At 46.1% G+C, this 15,379-nt stretch overlaps 1 pseudogene; it reads left to right on the forward strand.

Annotated features, from left to right (window-relative positions):
- The window catches only part of LOC148040614 (uncharacterized), a 30,855-nt pseudogene extending 15,677 nt beyond the window's left edge, over nt 1–15,178 (forward strand).
- The last annotated feature ends 201 nt before the right edge of the window (nt 15,179–15,379 follow it).

A 15,379-nucleotide genomic window follows, 5' to 3' on the forward strand; every position in this document is an offset into this window, starting at 1 on the left:
GCTCGATTAGCGATGAATTCAGGAAGAGGAGTCCTACCTCCTCTGATGCCAGGAATGATGTACCCACCAAATGCAGTTCTAGGGACTGTTCCCTATCCCTACCAACAGATGCCCCCAGTATCACAGTATAGTGCACCAAATCCATAGTGGCCACAATCCATGCCTCAAATGATGGTTCAACCACAACAACAATGGTCCCAACCAATTTCCTCAATGCCAAATCAACAGCAACAGTGGAACCCTACCAACTGGAGTCAACAGCCAACAGTTTAAACAGGAGCTCTGAATCAGAACCAGAACAGAGATCCCTCTGTACCGGCCCAACCTGTTTATGCAGTGATTACAGAGACTCCTCAAAACCCTCCTGCCAATACGTCCGGAGGAGAAATCTTGAAGGACTACTTATCCAACTCAGTTGCCAACATCAAAAAGGAGTTGATGGATGTGATTACAGAACAACTACAGACGTTGAAAGTGAATACCGCTAGCATATCCAACGCTGCAGGAGCACGAAGAGATGTGATGCGGTCAAATACTTGGTGTGGTAAGTGTCATCAAGCAGGCCATTTAGCCACTGAATGTACACGAAAACCAACCATCCCTGCAGCCTTCTGTTCCTACTGTTTGCGGAAGAACCATACAGAGGACATTTGCTCTCTGAAAGAGATGCATGATAGGAGAAGAAAGGAAGAAGACGCAAGATTCAACTTGTTGGAATCCAAAATTACAACACAAGATATTGGACCCAAGCCTAGAGAGTTTGGTCCTAATTTCGGACCCAGAAGATTTCCCTCTCAAAGTTACAGAGGAAGACAGTTTGGCGGTGGTCAGAGATCAGAAGTGGAATGTTACAGATGCGGAGAAAAGGGACACATCTCACCAAATTGTCCAAATCCTCGAAGGTCAGTGGATTACAAGCCCTTATGCAGTCGATGCAAAGGAGAAGGCCACACTGCAAAGGACTATCCAAGCCCAGCCCCAGTGAAAAACAGTGCTACTGATAGTCCGGCCAAGGCCCAAGAGCCTACCTCCAATTTAGTGGAATTGGAAGTTGCTGCCATAACGCGAGCAAAGCAGAAGGAACCACCTATCCAGAAAGAAAATAACCCTCCAACCAGAACAGTAAAGTTCAATCTTCCACCAGAAGAACAGAACAGAACAGAGCCTAACAGTGCCGTACAGAGCCCTACAGTGCCACAGAGAGTTACAGAGACAGTTGCAGAGACGGGACCAGAGGTCCAGGAGACAGAAGAGGAGGAAGTGCCACAAGTGGCAAAAGAAGTTCCTGTAATTCCTCTGTTGGAAGAAAGAGGGAAAATGAAAATGGGTGTTGCCCCATTCCCTAATCGGTTAGAGAAGCCAGTGGATCCTATTAAGGAATACGATCTGGTCAGAGATCTAGATACCTTTAAACCAAACCTCACATTCCGACAATTATTGATGTTGTCTCCCAGTTGCCGGAAAAGGTTCAAAAGTATACTGACAAGAAGACGTGGTTTAAGGATTGCTCCCTCAATAGCAACAAAGTCCAACAAGGCTCCAGAGCCTGTAAAAGAAGTGGATGTGGCTAATGCTTTCCTAGATCCGGGTACTCCAGAGACTGGCATATGGATAGAAGGTTGCTTTATTTCAAATGCACTGATTGATGGTGGTTCATCAGTAAATATTATGACGGATGTTACAATGAAGGATTTAGGCCTACAAGGTGTGCAACCCACCCAATGGCTCATCAGACTGGCGGATCAGAGTAGAATCAAGCCGTTGGGCATTCTCCCATATGTGAAGACTACAGTGGCTGGAAAAGATTATTGGCTAATCGATCTGGTGGTGAAGCCAAACTCTTATGGTACATCCTATCCTCTGTTATTGGGCAGACCATGGCTTTTTGAAGCCCGAGCAAGGACAGATTGGTTCAAAGGAACCTTGACCTTGGGTAGAGGGCCCAATAAAGTGGTGCTGAAACTGTATGGTTCTCAAAAAGGACATGGATCCACCTCCTTGGAATTATCTTCTGACTCCCCTAATGAGGCTACGGATGGAACATCAGCAGACGAAGATGCTGTCCAATAGATCCTTCCCAAGAAAACAGTGGCACATTCCTTAACAGTGGATACTGTAAGCCGACTTCCAAAAGATGCAAAGCCATTATCAATGGGTGAATACTTCCTGCCTGAACCGGGAATGACTTCTGAAATCACTTCCGATAGTGAGATAGAAGCATGGATGTACTGCTCTCCCTGTTACATGGCCATAGCAGAAACAAAGATAGAGACAGGAGAGGAAACAGAGAATCTGTTCTTCTGTTACAGAGCTCCTACAGAAGCAGAAGCAAAAGCAGAGACAGAGACAGAGACAGAAGAGGATGAATATGATATGGACGAAGAAGATTATGAAAGTGAAACGGAAGAATCTATCCCACCTGAAGAGGATACATTTGACGAAGAAGTTTCAGAGGCATCAGAAGTAGACGAGCTCATACTATGGGACAGAATGGTGATGGTACCATTTGGTCTAGTAAATGGATCTTCTCATCTGCAAAATCTTTATAAGAAATGGATTAAGAAGAATAAGCCGTCTTTCAGCAGTGGCTCATGCCGTCCTAACCCATCCTTGCCAAAGAAAGATGATGATGATGCACCATGCCAACAAGTTCAAATCCCACCAACCCAACAGGTATCAGAGGGTCCCTGTTATGTGACGTTCCTGGATGTGTCTTCAGAAGAGGAGTCTTCAAGCCAAGAGGTAATTAGTTTTGAAACCAAACCCGAAATGGCTCTAATCCCATTTCAACGTCTTAAAGAGCAACCTAAGTCTCCACCAAAAGAAGAAGTTGGTTCTAGTGGGACATCAGAAGAGGACACCATTTCCTTGAAGGAGTCGGATCTGTACCCAGAAGCGGTCCGCGGGACCTTCATCCCTGAAGTAGAAGGTGAACGGCAGTTAACCTTTGTGGATGCAGAAGGCACTGAACGCCACTTGAAGGTGGGTAGAAGTCTCCCAGAAGAGGAGTTGTCAACCTTGCACAACTTGTTGAAAGAAAATTTGGACGTGTTTGCATAGTCCTACAAAGACCTAAAGGGGATTGATCCCACAATATGTCAACATCATATTGACTTGGAGCCTGATGCCAAGCCAGTACGGCAACGACAGAGGTGAATGAACCCGAATTATTCCACATTGGTGAAAGCAGAGCTGCTGAAGCTTTTGGAAGCCGAGTTCATCTATCCAGTGGCAAATAGTGAATGGGTTTCACCCATCATGGTTGTACCCAAGAAGAATGGCAAATTGCGAATATGTGTGGATTTCCGAAAGCTTAATACCAAGATGAAGAAGGATCACTTTCCTATCCCTTTCACAGACCAACTATTGGACACAGTGGCAGGACATGAACTTTATTCCCTTCTGGATGGATTCAGCGGATACAACCAAGTCCAAATAGCAGAAGAAGACCAATCCAAAACAACCTTCACCACAGAATGGGGAACCTACGCTTACCGAGTGATGCCATTTGGACTCTGCAATGCCCCTGCTACTTTCCAACGAGTCATGATGGCCGCATTTCAAAATCATCTGCACGACTTTATTGAGGTATATTTGGATGACTTCTGTGTTTATAGTTTGATCCGTGAACACTGGGAACACCTGGAACAATGCTTTGACCGATGCCGGGAGTATGGGATTTCCCTCAACCCCGACAAATGCATCTTTGGGGTTTCTTCTGGAGTCCTGTTGGGCCACATTGTCTCTGCACAAGGGATATCAACAGACCCTGCAAAGATCGAAAAGATTGTAGCTCTGACAGCACCCACCAACCTCAAACAGTTGAGGGGATTCCTAGGCCATGTGGGTTACTACAGAAGGTTTATAGCCCATTTTGCGACAAAGGCAACTTCCTTGCACAAGCTTCTGAGAAAATATGCAGAGTTTACTTGGACGGAAGAATGTGACAAAGCCTTCCACACTCTGAAGCAGTGTCTGATTGAGGCACCCATTCTACAACCTCCTGATTGGACGAAAGAGTTCCACGTACACACTGATGCATCAATTGAAGGCTTAGGTGCTGTCCTCTGCTAAAAGGGCTCCTCGAAGTTGGATCAACCGATCTATTATGCAAGCCGAAAAGTCACTGATAGGGAACGGAACTATACAGTGACAGAGCTGGAGTGCTTGGCAATGGTGTTTGCCCTGGAGAAGTTTTGCCACTATCTCCTATCCACCCACTTTAAATTTTATGTGGATCATGAGGCCCTGTCCTTCTTGATGAACAAAGCAGATGTGAAAGGACGAATGATGAGATGGCTCATTTTATTCCAGGAGTTCGACTTTGAGGTGATTACTAAGCCTAGTCGTTCCCATGTTCTGGCTGATCATCTGTCGCGTATCCCACAAACTGCAGTTCCCTATTCTTGGTAGAAACTATAACTCCCTGGTGTGCAGACATTGCCAATCTGCTGGTAACCCAATAGTATCCTCCTGGTCTTTCTAGTCGGGAACGGAAGAAGCTTATGCTGGAATCAGCCCTCTACACCCTGCTAGGCGGTGCACTGTACAAGAAAGGCAAAGATGAAGTGCTCAGAAGATGTGTTGCATGATATGAGATTGGGATTGTTCTGAAGGCTTGCCATGACGAGCCATGTGGAGGTCACTTTGCAGGAGAAACTGTCAAGATTGTAGGAGAGAAGGAAGGAGTCTCGCTTGAAGCTTTCTTGCTTGCACAATGCGGGAAGATACACAAGGGTGGAGGCTGAAAATAGTTTTCCTCTTCTTAGTTGTGTAAGCCAAAAGAACTCAAGTACAAAGAAATAGAAGAACCCTATATATGGGTCTCAAACCAAACTCAACTAACTAAGGTGGCATATTAACTGAGCCACGAACTAGAGTAGATAAGGATAGCTATCATGTAGCTATTATTCATGGGCGGTGTACCAACCGCGTCTGCAACTGACAAGTCGGTGACATAAATACACAACAGTCACCCTAGCGTATCACGAGTGGAGCTCGATATCTCAATACTCCCCCTCGAGCTCAATCCCAATTCCTGCACACCAAGTAGATCTCTGAACTTGCGCAGCTTCTCTGCGCCCAATGCCTTCGTGAATATGTCAGCTACCTGATCCTCTGTGCTGACATAAACTAGATCAATAAGACCTAGTAAAACCCTCTCTCGCACATAGTGATAATGCACCTCAATGTGCTTTGTTCTAGCATGATAAACTGGGTTATTTGCCAAGTGTATACTACTCATGTTGTCACAATAAATGACAACTGGTCCATCTGTAGACTGATGCATATCATAAAGTAGCTTATGCAACCAAGCTACCTCACATGCAGCCATTGCTGCACCCCTGTACTCAGCCTCTGTGCTTGACAAGGCAACTGTAGGCTGTTTCTTGCTGCTCCAAGTGACTGCAGCACTCCCAAAAGAGAACACATATCCACTGGTAGATCGTCTATCAGAAATACTACCAGCCCAATCAGCATCAGTGTATCCATACAACTGTATCTGAACCCCAGTCTCATAAAATAGTCCATACTGCAATGTGGACTTCACATACCTGAGTATGCGTCTAGCCGCATCCAAATGTGGTTTCCTTGGAGCCTGCATAAACTGACTTACCAATCCAACAGCATAGCTCAAATCTGGCCTGGTAATAGTCATATAAATCAAACTTCCTACTATGCGTCTGTACATAGTAGGGTCTTCTAGAAGCTCACCTGCATCTGTGCTCAGCTTCACATTTTGCTCCAAAGGAACTGAAATAGGCTTACAGCCTGTCATCCCATATTTGGACAGCATGTCCAATCCATACTACCTCTGCAAGAGCTGTATCCCACTTGGTGATCTAATCACCTCAATGCCCAAGAAATAACACAGCTCTCCCAAATCCTTCATCTCAAACTTCTACTTCAATAGCATTTTCACATGAAGGATATCTTCATCACTGTCACCTGTCATAATCAAATCATCAACATAAATGACAAGTAGCATAATACATTTCTCTGTTTTTCTCACATAAAGTGAGAAATCTGCCTTGGAAATCTGAAAGCCAATAGTGACAAGATACTGTTCTATCTTGTCAGACCATGCTCTAGGTGCTTGCTTCAAGCCATACAAAGCTTTCTTCAACCTACAAACAAACTCAGGATGAACAGCATGCACATAACCTGGTGGCTGCTCCATATAGACCTCTTCTTGCAAATCACCATGCAAGAAGGCATTCTTTACATCCATCTGATGTAAAGACCATCCCTTTGATGCAGCCATAGCAATGACTGCTCTTACAGTTGCCATCCTTGGAACTGGATTGAATGTTTCTTCATAGTCAATGCCATATGTTTGTCCATACCCCTTGACTACTAATCTTGCCTTGTATCTGTTCACAGAACCATCTGCATTGTGCTTCACCTTATAAACACACTTACAGCCAATGGCATTCTTACCTTTAGGCAAAGGTACTAACTCCCATGTAGCATTTGCTTCCAAGGCATCCATTTCTTCATCCATGGCTTTCTCCCATTTTTCTTTTCCCATGGCTTGCTCAAAAGATGTGGGTTCTGGTTCCTGTATCACTTTGACCATATATGCATAGTGAATGGCTGTAAATCCATCATATTTCAGCCTATCCACAGGATACCTAGCTCTCGTAGACCTGCGCAAAGTAGATTCACTCCCAGGTGCTCTCAAAACATCCGTGGTCTTCCTTACTCCAGGTGTAACAATAGAAGGAATACCCAACTCATCATCAATGCTCTATTCTGAGCCACTGGATTCACCATCCACATAAGAGTGACCTGCATTCACATCAAACATGGGCTGATCAACCTTCTCTTTTCCTTTTCGTGATACCTGCATACCACTATCTGCATTGCTTTGAGAAGATTCTCCTGATCTCAATCTGCCTGTCCACGGCGAAGAATGTGAACCACTGCTAGAGGACGCTCCAGGTCCACTAATATTTTGTGACTGCTGCTGTGAATTCTGTGCAGCATTACCATTTTGTGCATCTACATCATCAATCACATTTACTGGTTTATACCAGCTACTCATCTCATCAAAAACAACATCTCTGCTCACTGTAAACTTACGAGTAGAAGGGTTATAGCATCTATACCCTTTTTGCTGCTGCAGAGAGTAACCAATAAAGATGCACTTCTCAACTTTTGGATCCAACTTGGATCTCAACTCATCTGGCACATGTACATAGGCAATGCAACAAAAAATTTTCAAATGAGAAATATCTGGTTTCCTACCAGTATACCTCTCCTCTGGAGTCATCCCATGTATTGCTACAGTGGGAGTCATGTTCATTATATAGACTGATGTAGCAACTGCTTCAGCCCAATAAAAATCTGGCAAGTCTTTTTCATTGAGCATGGCACGAGATACCTCTCCAATATGCCTATTTTTTCTTTCTGCAATTCCATTTTATTGTGGGGTATAACTGCATGAATATTGCTGCTTTATGCCATGCTCCTGTAAGAACTTTGCAAACTCATTTGAGAGGTACTCTCCTCCTCCATCTGACCTTAGGCATTTTATTTGCAGACCTGTTTCTTTTTCAGCCATAGCTTTAAGGGTTTTGAAATGCCCAAAAACTTCACTTTTCTTTTTCATAAAATACACCCAAACTTTTTTGCTATAGTCATCAATAAAAGTGATAAAATAATGACAGCCTCCAAGAGATGCAGCTTTAGTAGTCCACACATCAGAGTGGATTAATTCCAATGGCTTCTCACTCTCTTGAACATGTCTAGGAAATGGTTTCCTTGCCTGTTTTCCAAACTGACAGGCTTCACATACCTTATGCATTTTTGCAACCTTGAATTTTGGCAATCCTACAACAATATTTTGGGCCTGCATTGATTTAAGTCGTTGTACATTTACATGACCAATGCGTTTATGCCAGATATCAATATCTGCAACTACACCGGTCCCATGTGCAAACATTGCTGCACTCAATTCAGACATGTCTGCATCCAACGTAAACATTCTGCCCTTCTTCTTTTCTTTTGCTATCAAGCGACCTTTATTTTTCATATCCTCAACAAAGCATCCATGAGGATTAAATCTGACCTACAAGCCCTGCTCAACCATTTGACCGACAGAAACCAGATTCTTGGTGATATTCGGGACATGAAATACATCGGACAGGTATTTCTTTTTCCCATCCTGCATAGACAAGGGAATTTTTCCAATCTGCACAATAGGATGTGCAGTATCATCACCAGTCTCCACAAATCCTGGTTTTTCCATTTTCCTTGCATCCTCCATCCATTCTGCATGACCTGTCATGTGGTTTGATGCACCTGAGTCAGCATACCATACATCATTGCTTTCTTCTGCACTTGTCACAGAATTGTTCATGTGCTACACCATGAACAAATGCTCATTTCTGTCATCACCATGTCTACTAGAAGATGCATAATTCCCTTGTTGCAGTTTTCCATTCATGATGTCATTCTGCTTTTTATAGCAGTCTTTAGCCATATGACCCATTTTACCACAGTAGTAGCATTCAACATTACTGTTTGCATTTTGACCTCTTTGCCATCCACCACGACCTCTTTGGCTCCCCCTGCCTCTAGAGTTACCACGTCCTCCTCCATAGGACTGGTTTTCTTGAGTTTGCTGCATATTCTGATTTCTGCCACGGCCTCCAAATCGGCCTCCTCTACCTCTGCCTCTACCTCTTCCAGCATTTGAGTAGAAGACAGCTTCTTTTGAAGTTCCTCCTGAAGAAGATGCACCACCATTTCTTTGCTCCTCAGAAATTAGAAGAGCAATCAGCTCCTCAAAATCAGGAAATCTTTCACGAACTGAAATGGATGTCCGAAACTGTGCATAATCCTTTCCTAGACCATTCAAGGTCATAGAAACTAAATCATCATCTTCCACTGGCGACCCGATGGAAGCCAGTGCATCTGCAATCTTCTTCACTTTCATGTGGTAGTCATTGATGCTCATATTTTCTCTTTGCACATTATGCAACTCTTGCTTGAGCTGCATTTTCCTAGCTTGCATATTTGTGCTATACATCTTTGACAAAGTATCCCATGCCTCCTTTGGCGTACTTGCATCCTGAATATGCACAATCATAGAGTCTGAAATGCTGATAGACAGCCAGTACATAACTTCCCTGGCTCTCTCATGCCATGTTTTAAATGCTTGCATTTGCTGTTGATTGGGAACATCAGGAAGAACTGGTTCTTCTTCATTTCCTGCAACAAATTCCCAATATCCTTTTTCCATAAGAAAATTCGTCATTCTAAACTTCCATGCTTGGAAGCTGTTCTTGTCAAGCTTTTCAGTGACAATCTGTGAAAGAGAATCACATGCCATTACAGAACACTGCAAAAAATTCTGTCACTGCAAAAAACACAGCTTCACCCTCACAAGGGAAAATCTGCAAAACTGGCGAAAGTGGTATTTGACCACACAGTCACTTCCTAGTGACGATTTTGCATAAACAGGAACCAAGGATGATTCTGTAACTCCCAATGTCTCTGCGCACAAGCATACGATGCAATTTCTACAGTAATTTTTCACTGACCTGTAGAACAGTGGCTGCACAGCATAAAACTGGCCTTTTCCTGAGTACGTGCAGAAAACTTTCGCCTCCAAAACAGGCCCCGAAATGGCCTCAAATCAAAAAAACAAGGTCGCCGTGGGCTAAAGCCCTCGCCCGCAGCATATACTACCCTCTTGCTTCACCGCGAAGGGCGTCTCAACCTGAGACAATGCACTCCTGCACTTTCCGACTGTGCTATCTGCAGAGATCTGCTCCCAAAACAGAAAATGAAAGCAACACTGCTCCTCTTACCAGAACACCACGAGCTTGGCTTGCTTTCTTGAGCTCCTTATCACGAACAAGGCTCTGATACCATGTCAAGATTGTAGGAGAGAAGGAAGGAGTCTCCCTTGAAGCTTTCTTGCTTGCACAATGGGGGAAGACACACAAGGGTGGAGGCTGAAAACAGTTTTCCTCTTCTTAGTTGTGTAAGCCAAAAGAACTCAAGTACAAAGAAATAGAATAACCCTATATATGGGTCTCAAACCAAACTCAACTAACTAAAGTGGCATACTAACTGAGCCACGAACTAGAGTAGATAAGGATAGCTATCATGTAGCTATTATTCATGGGCGGTGTACCAACCGCGTCTGCAACTGACAAGTCGGTGACATAAATACACAACAGTCACCCTGGCGTATCACGAGTGGAGCTCGATATCTCAACAGAAGCTACAGCTAGGAAGGCTCTACTAGCAGGATATTGGTGGCCTACCATTCACAAAGATTCCTATGATTATTGTAAAAGATATGATGCTTGTCAAAGAATGGGGAAACCCACCAAGACAAGTGCCATGCCACTGCAACCTATCCTTCCGTTGAAGCCATTTGAGAAGTGGGGCATCGACTTCGTAGGTCATATCGATCCTCCCACCAGAAGGAAACAGAACCGATACATCCTTGTATGTACAGATTATGTCACAAATTGGTGTGAAGCTAAAGCTCTAAAGCGGGACGATGGTAACAGCGTGGCCCTGTTCATGTACGAGAATATCATCACCCGTTTTGGCAGTCCCTTAGAGCTAGTAAGTGACAGAGGCACTCATTTTCTCAACAAAGTCATGGAAGAGTTGACAGAGTTGTATAAGATCCGCCATCGCAAGACCACTCCTTATTACCCCAGAGCCAACGACCAAGTCGAAGTCACCAATCGCATCCTCTGCTCGATTCTGACAAAAACAATCACCGCACATCGTCGTGATTGGGACGATCGACTTACAGAGGCCCTCTGGGCATACAGAACCTCCCATAAAGCAGCAACAGGACAGACACCCTTCCAGTTGGTGTATGGTACAAAAGCTGTTTTTCCTGTTGAATTGGAACTACCCTCTTTGAGAGTGGCCATCAAAGAGCGTTTGGGGGATGATAATTCACTGCAACGCCGTCTCTTGCACTTGAAATGTTTGGACGAAATTCGTAGGATGGCTCTACAGTGCATGGAAGCCACGCAAGCTCGACATAAGGCTTACCATGATAGCTTCATCAAGCACAAGGAGTTCAAAGAAGGTGATTTGGTCCTAGCTTATGATTCACGCTTTGGCAAGTTTCCTGGCAAGCTCCAACAGCGGTGGATGGGCCCCTATAAGGTACTTGTAGTCAACCCTAATGGCTCTGTCCAAGTGCAGACCGTTGATGCCTCTGATGATCCCTTTTTTATCAATGGATATCGCCTGAAGAAGTACTTCCCTCCTTGGGGATCTTGACAATTACGGACACTTGATCCTTTCCCTCGTTGGCGCGGCACTGTAATTCTTATGATGCTACTTCTGATAGTCGTTCTTCAATCACTCCTGATGAAATGGACGCAACCCTTTGTCCCCTCAAACCCCCCTTCCAGCCTTGATCTCTTATCCTTTATTTTCCACCAGCATCAGTGGCGAGGTTGGTTCTGACAAATGGTAGTTCTACCATTCCCTTGCTCAAAAAAATTTTTTTTTTAAAACAAAACAAAACAATACATATCGGTCATGGGAGAAAAGGACTGAGGTCCCTGTCATGCCAACCTATTCTTCGAGAAAAGGTGGAAACACCCTCCGGAATAGGGGAAAACAAGAAAAAGAAAAAAAGAAAAAGAAGAAAAAAAAACAAACAAACAAATCTGTTATGAGAGAAAAGGAAGCAATTCCCTATCATAGCAGGCCTCGTTCCAAGAAAAGGTGATCAACACCCTTGGGCGAGAAGCTGACTGTGGAAAAGGTGGTAACACCCAGCAGTCCAGAAAGTGGATTCATTAATTGATATCCCCAGGATCCAATTCCGAAGCTACCTCCCTTGGTATGCTGCGTCCTGGGTCTCTCTGCAAAGTGACTACCTATCCTCTAGCAGATGACATGTTCCTGTCCGATACAACGTTCGATTTGGTGGCTACCTCCCTGGGTACGCCTCTTCAATGACTGATGACACGATCTTCATCGACAAACAATCGAGTGATGTGAGCTTTCATCCTAACCGGATGGAGAAGTGAGTACGGTTGCCCTTTGTAACTATCAACAGAGAGTGAGACAGAGGGTGGGGCGAGAGACCAGTCTTTTCCCTTTAAATCAAATGAGAGGTGAGAAGTGTGAATGAAGTGTTGCACGCACGGGATGGGCCTCTCAATGCACAAAGCACAATTTGTTTCTGTGCACTGCACCATAAGGCTCCCTTGCCTTCCTTCTTGCACCGTATGCCGGCACAGGGCGGGATGCATTGTTGCACCATCAAATGCGCACAAGGCATACAACCTTTGCACAAGTGACCGTGAGGATTACATCAACGGGTTTCAGGAAAAGGCTGCCCTCCTGTATCTACCAACAGAGAGTGAGACAGAGGGTGGGTTGAGTTTGACTGGAGTTTCTTCAATCACTTACTGAGAGGTGCGTTTGAGGGACGTTACGACACTTGGAGTCAGGTATGTTCCAGTTTCCCTGTGCACCCACGGGATGGGTCTTTACCGTCATCACAAGCCACGCCACCCTGTTCTGTACACTGCACTGTAAGGCTCCCTTGTCTTCCTCCTTGCACTTATGCCAGACGGGTTGGACGCACTACTGCACCAACAACTGTGCACCCTGGCATACTCTTTCTGCACCCTTTCCCCCCTTGTCGATTCTTCAATCGGATACGAGATATGGGTTTCAATCCTTATTCCTCGAGTGATATTAGTCATGGGGCGAGTGACTGTTCTTTCATTCCAATTGAGTGACTGTGAGTTGAGTGTAGTATCCCTCATCATCATCGACGAATTTCCTGCGATTCCTTCCATCAGCTACCTCCCTGGGTACTGCCGCATGGTCCCTGCCATAACGGACGTGTGCCGAGCAGATGTCTTGGTCCCTCCAGCGCCAACAACCACACTGGACGTGCCATCGACACTCAACCTTGCTTCTTGACGAAACGGACCAAGTTTTTCTAACCCCACACCTTCTGTTTCTTTGTGACAGTCATGTTTTAAGTGTGGGGAAGTTAGTGGATGGTCTGTGGCGTGGTCCTAGGTCCCTGTTGCTCGGTTAACCCTATCCGTTAAGGTCTTAAGTGTGGGGATGCGTCCCTGCGCGTCTATATTGCATATCCCTCTGCATATGCCTTAACCTGCTCATGCATGATTGCCATGACTTGCTTTTACCCTCATGGGGTCCCTTCCCACCCACCCAGTTATGTTCCACCCACCCTTGTGGCTGTTCCCTTGCAGTTTTCCTTCATTCCTTGATTTCGAGGTCCTACTATGTGAATGCACCCTACGTTCACCAAAGTCCAAATCCACTCTTATAACCATGTTCCTCCCGTTGAATTGACCATTTTTCCTTTTTACCTACCCCTATTCCGGTGCACAGTTTTTGAGTTATTAATTTTTGAAGCATTTTGCGTAATTTCGCCGGTTTTCCATGTGAACGTGCTTTTCTTGCTTCGGAACCCTGCTCTGACATCATAGCCCTGCCAACCACTTTTCCCCTGACATTTTTCCTTTTTACTCCGAGTCATTTTGCTACACGGTTTGTCCACTATTAATTTTCCGGGTGTTTACGACTTTTTCATGCGTATTTTTGACATTTTTCCATGTGAACGTGCCCTGTTTGCATCGGAATTCCCATTTGATTTGACAGCTGTGTCCCCTGTGCCTTCCCCCACCTTTTTCCTTTTTCCTCCATCCTCTTTCAACTTTCGGATTTTTACTTATTAAATTTTTAGTGAGTTTTCGGGCACCTTTTTGGACTTTTTTGCATGTGAACCCCTCCTATTTCCGTCGGAATTGCGGTTTAACATGATAACCCTGTGCCACTCCTTCCTGCGGACATTTTTCCTTCTTACTGCGTGTCATTCCGGCGCACGGTTTGTCCGATATTAATTTCAGATCCCCTTTTCGGGTTTGTTTTTTGGGTTTTTCCCATGTGAACGCGTCTTATCTCAGTCGGAATTATGTTTTGATGAGATAGGATTTTTGAGCACATCTTTCTGCATAGTTTTCCTTTTTTCTACACCTCATTCCGATGCACGGATTTTTTTATATTAATTTTTACTTGCATTTTTGGTTCGTTTTTTGGGTTTTTTGCACGTGACCGCCCTTTACCCCTCCCGGAATCTCCGTCATATATTTTTCTTCTGTTCCCCCTGTCGTCCTGTCCACTTTTTGTTTTTACGCTCTTTCGTTTCGACGTGCGGATTGGGAGTTATTCATTTTTCTTTATTTTTACGTGTATTCGCGCGCCCGTTTTGCGCGTGAACGTGCCCTTTTTTCGATTTTACCCGTCTCCACGTGCCCCGGTCATGTCCGCCTGACCCATATCGTCATCCCGGTGCCATTTCAATCCCGTCACGGTATATTTTTTTTTACCCCGCCCCGCGCATGAGCGCGGGACGGGGGTACGCGCCCATTTCTCCCCCCCCACCCCCTACCCTACCCTACCCTATTCCACCCTTACCCTTTTCTTGGGTACCCCCCACCCCCCTTGTCCCTGCCCATCCTCCCCCCTTGGGCACCCTCCCCTATCTCCCTCCTACCCTCCTTTCTCTCTCCCCGTCCCCCAACCATCTCCCTCCCTCTCTCCCTTCCCTCCCGCTCTGTGTGTCTCCTCCTCCCCTCCATCTCCACCTCTCTTCCATTCCCTTCTCCTCCACCTCTTTCCTCTCCTGCTTCCCCCTCTTTCTCTTCTCCCCTCCTTCCCCTCCCTCCTGCCCTCGCCGGGCGCTCCAGTCGCCCGCCTCCTGACGTCGTCCTGCCAGCATCAAAGCCGCCCGCCCGGCCTCGTGCTTCCGCCCCTGCCCTCGCCGACGTCCTTCGCCAGCTTCGCGGCCACGTCGTCTACCCGCCCCCTGCAACGTCGCCTGCTCCAGCCCGCCTCCGCTTGTGACGCCCACGGCCACACCGTCAGCGCCGTCCGAGACGCCTCCTTCGCCGTCACAGCACTCGAGCTGCCGCCCTACCCTGCGGTGCCCCGTGAGTCCGCCCCCTTCACCCTGCTTGCCGTTGCAGTAGCCGCTCGAGACGCCCCCGTCGTCAGCGCGCCGTCTGCCCGCCTCTCGGCCGCCCTCGTCCTCGTCCGCAGTGCCCGCATCTGCCGCCCTCTGCGCCTGTCGCCTCGCCCCCAGGTCCCAGCCGCTGCCGCCCTCCTCGCGCCCACCCACCCCTGTTGACGCCTACACACCGCCGTCGCGCCGCCGCGCCCAACGCCCGAGCCGCTCCCCGGCCGTGCCACCAACCCTCCCCTCTTCCTCCTCTTCCTCCTCCTCCTCCTCCTCCCTTCCTAACTTAGGTTAGTTTCACTAGCCTACCAGTCATCTAACTAACCTAACATTAGTTGCCCTAATTCACATTAGTTAGGTTCACTAATTTAA

The sequence above is a fragment of the Lygodium microphyllum genome, chromosome 2 (assembly GCF_053477565.2).
Source record: "Lygodium microphyllum isolate KBCC chromosome 2, Lygodium_microphyllum_v1.1.10, whole genome shotgun sequence".
NCBI classification, from domain to species: domain Eukaryota; kingdom Viridiplantae; phylum Streptophyta; class Polypodiopsida; order Schizaeales; family Lygodiaceae; genus Lygodium; species Lygodium microphyllum.